Source organism: Oreochromis niloticus, linkage group LG7 (genome assembly GCF_001858045.2).
Source record: "Oreochromis niloticus isolate F11D_XX linkage group LG7, O_niloticus_UMD_NMBU, whole genome shotgun sequence".
NCBI classification, from domain to species: domain Eukaryota; kingdom Metazoa; phylum Chordata; class Actinopteri; order Cichliformes; family Cichlidae; genus Oreochromis; species Oreochromis niloticus.
The window spans coordinates 47,628,737-47,635,610 of record NC_031972.2 but is presented as its reverse complement, the minus strand read 5'-3'; positions in this window follow the sequence as shown (position 1 = coordinate 47,635,610).

Sequence of the window (6,874 nt, the reverse complement as noted above, 5' to 3'; positions counted from 1 at the left end):
AAACTTGTCATATTTTAGCATGGTATGCACTGTTTACATAAAAAAAATCTGAGGAAACTGGATGTGGAGGAGAAAATAAGCAATGGCAGGCCTAAAAATCTATATAAAGCAGATGAACAGTATCTGAAAGTAGTGACCATCAAAAACATGACACAGGACCTGAGAGATGTATCTGGCCTGTCAGTTGCAACGTTATACAACAACTGGAATTAAACTCAACAGAAACAGGTCTTATGGAGAAATGAATCCAAAGTTGAAATTTTTGGTTCAAATTGTCATCAGTATACACTGAGGAGATCGAGAGAGAGTTACAACAATGAGTGTTTCAGCAAGACAGTAATCTAAAGACCATTGCCAGTGCAATGAAAAGCATACCTGGATAGAAAAACACAGGACCTCAACATCATTGAAGCAGTGTGGGATCATCTTGACAGGGAACAAAATAAAAGACAGCCAGCATCCAAAGAAGAGCTTTGAAGCCTGAAGAACTATTCCTGAAGACTACTAAAGAAATTACAAGAAAGCTTTTCTAAGAGAGCTCAGGCTTTGTTGAACAATGAAGGTGGCCTTACTAAATACTGACTTTCAAATGCTGTCTTTGACTTATACACTGTAATTCCTTGCATGTTTGCATGTAAATCACCTTTTCCCCATTTTTCTTTCTGTCTTTTTCTGTTAACAAAAACAGGTGATTACTCTATAACAAAAAGTTACTTTAACTAAGTAAAGTAGCTTACCCTGCTACTGATTTGTGAAGAAAGCGCTGGTCCTAGAATACAGAGGAAAACAGCTGGATTTGTAAAAATGCCTCTCATCTATTCTGATCTACCTGGAAAGTAATTCCCCCTTGACCTCCAGAATCTTTTTTCATTACCTTTGCAAACATTTCCATTGAAGACACATACATTTCACCCTTTTCCCCTTCATATAGCATTAAACCCATAAGATGCTGAAGCCACAATAATCTGAAAGAGTTTCAGCTGCTTGAACTGTGTGCTCTCTGTGTCATCACATAATGTGTGGGTATGTGTGGGTTGTACTGTATATGCAGTTCTCACTGACTTCTTGTGAAATGCAAAAACAAAGGAGACATTCTGTTAAGAGGTTTGATATTCCCTGGTGACATGAGCCACAACAGTGTGTAAAAAGTCTCCGGATTAATTGGACTGTAAAGCTGTTAAAAATAATTAGCTTCCCCCCCTCCCACCTTATCGTGAGTCGAGTTTCACTCACAAAAGACTGCCCACAGCTCACAGCTATAGTCGTGTCTGGCCTTTGCCTCAAGTCATTCTAAGTATGCTGACATGGGGCAACATTTTCCAGGCTTCTTAACAGCCCAAGTTTTACAATGGGAAAGTATTTTCTACAATAAAAACACTACCACTGGCCATAATGTGTGCATTTATTAAATAACTTTCAGCAGGTTTTTATAATTCCTTCACTGTGAGAACTTTGAGCTTCAAATGTAAGGTAAAAAACAAACAACAACAATATGAGCTACAAAATAAAAGCTGTCAAAGAAAGCCTTGCTGTATTGTATGCCACGAAGATCCCTAAACCGAAGTGGAAATCCTTCAGGGAGTGTGTTCTGTTCACTGCTAGCCTTAATGTGTGAGTCACGCTGGGGTCTCACATTCATGGATCAAACAATGCAAGTCCATTTTTCACCACACCACATGTGCACATAGGCTGTTGGCACATACTTGCAGGACCCCAGGGCCCCAACACTAACCAACCACCCCCTCCATACCCCCCTCCCCTCGCTTGGACTATGCCCGTTTCTGACAACATACCACCCAGCATACCAGTGAATAGGTGGTCAATGCTGGACCAAGGATGCAGTCCCCCACACATCGCATGCAGCTGTTACAAAGTGGACACTTTAGACATGTAACACAACACCTAAAAATGACCTCATTCAGTCTCAACCTGTTAAAGTCAAAGCTGGCACAATTTCTTTAAAAAGAGCTGACAGAGAGCCTGACAGTAGTGTCTATAATGCCCAGAAGGCAACGTGCCAACAGCTTCTACCCCTCAACAACCGATGGCCCAGTTGGCAGTGTAGAGTACTTCAAAATTGTGCATGGTTTTGTTAGATTTTGACACAGACATGGTGCATCAAAAGATGAAACTGATACTGTTCAAGGCCAACTGTTCCACTACAGGATGTGTGTGAGGAGTGGAAAAGGGGGTTATGTGTGAGGTTTACGGGATTTGAGCTTGCTTAAACAACCTCGTACTCCTCCTGCAAAAGCTTTTACTGGGAAACAACTGCTGGGTTTGTGCTCACGACTCTTTATCCAGTATATGTGCATCCTTGCATTTGCCCAGATATTTAAAAGAAAATAAATAAAAGCTGGAGTACATGAACATTTGAAGACTCATACAAAAAGACAAAAAAAGACTTTGCATAATCAAAAACAAGACCTCACAAATATGTCACTTATATTTTTTCTTTGTATTATTGCAGGGTCTTTACCTTACAGTATAAAGCACCTTGAGACAACTACTGTTGTGATGTTTTGATGTAAGTAAAACTGAACCGAAATTGAACTTATATGAGACACTGCACTGAGCACTGTATGTTTACAATACACTGTTCTTGCTTCTTTACTTTACAGTTAATCTTTCACATGTAAGCCATAATGAGATAAGCCAGTGGTTTTTCTAATGCTTTACCACCATCTGCTGGTCAGCAGTAAAGGTGCACTATAGGCTTTGCACCGACCCAGTCCATCTCAGTTGAAAGTCTTAGTACCACAGCTTAAAACTACTATAAATAAGATAAGCTGCAATAACATTTAATATGAAATAACTTGATTAAAACATTTTCCACCAATTCTCAATCATTTAATATTTGTCGTATATATTTATATTCAAACCTCATTTATGTTCTTCATGAAGATCCCCCTTTTACTGATAAGGTAACCCATGTTCACCTTATTGAAGAAGACCATATGTTGCAGTAGGACGAGCAAAGCTGTAAATAATAAAATCACTGATGTCGTTAGTAACACTTCTGTTTTCCTACAATGATGAGTCTTCACGGATGAAACCCAAGTCCAAGGCAGTTTAACATAACATTTAGCAAAACATTTTGTACACATAAAGAAACAACAACAACAACAACAACAACAACAACAATAATAATAATGATAGGAAAGGGGTTTTGCATTGTTTTTACTGTTTCTGTCCAGCACTTTCTCGTAGACTACATTCATAAACTTGTCACAATGCCAGCAAAAATGTTCCAGTTGTGCAATGCAGTAGGGTCTATTTTATGCTCAAAAGTAACTTAAACCCAATTTGCATAACAAAACTTGAGAAAAATGCAATCAAATATCCCAGTAATCAATTATTCATTGTCCTCGTAATTATAGACGTAATAATTCATTCGTTAAGACTCGTGTGTAGTTCTATGTTGTGGACGGTAGGGGTCACTGTTCTCTCAGTTTGGGAAATGTTTGTTTCTCAGGCCAGAAAATGATCCCTTCTTAGATTTCAGTGCAGATTCTCAGTAGCTTTTCTACTGCTAAATTTAAACTTGGAGCTTTTTTCTTTGCCTCAGTAGTAAACTTGTAAACCAACTTTTTAATGTTTCACACACTCATCAACCACTTGGTTAAGTTGGTAAGTTACATCTTCCTAGTACTGGGTTGTAACTTCTTTGGCTTTCATGATAGCATCACAAAGTTGGTAACACATCCATAATGCACATTTTGAGTTCCACCGCATCCCAGAGGTGCTCTGTTGGATTGAGATCAGGTGACTGTAGAGACCATTTGAGTACAATTCAGTTCAATTAAATTTTATTTATACAACAGTCGCCTCAAGGCACTTTACATTGCAAAGTAGACCCTACAATAATACATACAGAGAAAAACCCAACAATCACATGACCCCCTATGAGCAAGCACTTTGGCAACAGTGGGAAGGAAAAACTCCCTTTTAACAGGAAGAAACCTCCGGCAGAACCAGGCTCAGGGAGGGGCGGGGCCATCTGCAGCGACCAGTTGGGGTGAGAGAAGGAAAACAGGATAACAGACATGCTGTGGAAGAGACACAGAGGTTAATAACTATAATAAGTATGATTCAGTGCAGAAAAGGTCTATTAACACATAGTGAGTGAGAAAGGTGACTGAAGAATTGGAAAGATATGGTGTTCGAGGGAAAGCTGGAAACTGGTTAAAAAGTTACCTAACGGGTCGGGAACAATATGTTAGTATAGGGCATTACCATTCAGAGAAACTTGGTATTACATGTGGTGTTCCCCAAGGGTCAGTGTTGGGACCAAAACTTTTCAATGTTTACATAAATGATATTTTTGATGTTTCTCAAGTACTTAAACTCATACTGTTCGCAGATGATCCTAACATATTTTTCAGTAGCGATGATTATACCGATCTTGTAATGACCGTAAACAGGGAGCTAAAATTAATTAAAAAATGGATGGATATAAATAAATTATCATTAAATATAAATAAAACTAAGGCAATGTTTTTTGGTAATTTAAAATATAATATAGAATTACCAATTACTATAGAAGGTGTACCCATTGATAATGTGAGTGAAAACAAATTTTTGGGAGTCATAATTGATAACAAAATTTCATGGAAACCCCACGTCAGACACATAAAAACCAAAATTTCCAGAAGCCTCGCAGTTTTGAATAAAGTGAAACCATACCTTGATAAAGATGCACTTCGTACTCTGTACTGTACTCTGGTTCTTCCATATTTTACATATTGTGTGGAAGTGTGGGGAAACACATATAAAAACACAACTAATCCATTAGTCACAGTACAGAAACGAGCACTGCGTATTATTCACAAGGCTGGTTATCTAGATCATACTCACAAACTCTTTCTTCAGGCAAAGTTACTTAAATTCCAGGATCTGGTTAATTACAATACATCCATAATTTTATACAAAGCCTTTAATAAACTTCTACCTGCAAATTTACAATCTATATTTGAAATTCGAGAAAGGGCTTATAATGTGAGAGGCTTTGGACAATTCAAATTACCCAGAACTCGAACAACCCGTAAAGGTTTTTGTGTGTCTGTATGTGGTGTGAAAATCTGGAACAGTCTGAGTTTACAACTGAAACAATGCAAAAATATTCATAGATTTAAATTTCTCTACAAACAGTTGGTCTGGTCACAGTATAATCAATGATGGTGTTAGTGTGCTCTGAAATGTCTGTTCTCTTACCATTGCTGGTATGGATTCAAAAAAAAAAAAAAAAAAAAAAAAAAAAAGTTTGTGTGTATGTATGTATATATATGTACATGTGTGTGTAGATATATATGTATGTATGTATATGTATGTGTGTTTGTTACTTGTAATTATTATTGCCTGTTACCTGTGGTAACGCAATTTATAATTAATATATTCTGTATTCAGTTATGAAGGTTCTATTTGTTTTGCTTGGGCGTAGCTGCGGGAAGTTTATTGTTTCTGTTGATAAGTGAATATAGGGGTGGGATTTAATAAGTTTTCTTCATCCCACTCCTTTTCAGGTACATTTTGTTGTTTGTTTTTGTTTTTTGTGCACTTTATGTTCAACTTTATTGTTGTGCCTGAAATGAACAAATTAAAAAAAAAAAAAAAAAAGAAAAAGAAGAAATACTCAATGCATCATGGGAATCCCCCAGCAGCCTACACCTATTGCAGCACAACTAAAGGAGGGTTCAGGGTCACCTGATCCAGCCCTAACTATATGTTTTAGCAAAAAGGAAAGTTTTAAGCGTAATCTTAAAAGTAGAGATAGTGTCTGTCTCCTGAATCCAAACTGGAAGCTGGTTCAGTGCACAGTGAACTCATGTTCAAGAAACCAGTTTGAGATTATTTCGGCTTTGTGACATAATGCCATCATAAGATGGGTGCAGTGGGGTCATAAAGCGATGGATGTGATCAACAACAGCAGCACTCAGGTACACTGTGACATTTAGACAATCATGCTGCAGCAGAAACCAACACTCATGAGACCAGGCAATGTTTTTGTAGTATTCTGTTCAACTTTGGTGAACCTGTCAAAATTGTAGCATCATTTTCCTGTTCTTAGCTGGCAGGAGTGTCATTCCTTATAATAATAATAAGTATTATAAGGACTATATAAGCTATATGAGACATACAGTACACATAAAACAAACATTTAAAATTAAGTTTTTATTACAGATTTATTTTTATTTTTCATAGGTAATTCTGGCATATGCCCTTTAGGTTGCAGCTGTAGATTATACCAGAATGTCTGTGCCGTTACCTCATAGCAGACTGTGCTCCGTGGTAAACATCAATCATTAGTGCTTTTTATGAGGATTCTCTGCAAGGTTTGTGTTTTTCAGCTCCATCATTAGCGATATCTGGTTTATGAAAACATTAAGGCAAGAGGAGTTGTTTCCCAACTTGTCCACATCCTGGGAAGTCTGAAAAGACCTCATCACAGCTTGATTTCACTGGAAAACTGCTCTTGAAGGGAGTTGTTGTCGTGCTTCAGGACTATTCCAAATCCTTAGATTAGATTTTAGGAACCAAAGCAGGCTTTTGGCAAGAAATCAAAGCAACTTTTGAGGCACTGCAGTATCTGTTTTCATTTAATGTACAAAGCTATCTTGGTGCAATGAGCCCTAGAAAAGTGGCTTATATATAAGCACTCCACTTTTTCCTGAAGTACCTGCACCTTTATTACCAAGGGAATTTGGTGACATAATTCCCTGGAAAGGATCCTTTCCACTTCTTTCTGGGGTTTACATGAAACTTACCTCATTCCTGGATTTTGACACAACTTTGATGATTCGCTCTGGAGTTGACAGCTTTAGGTGTTTCTAGATCTCAAGAGTACATATATATTAGTGAGCAATGGTTTTAAAAG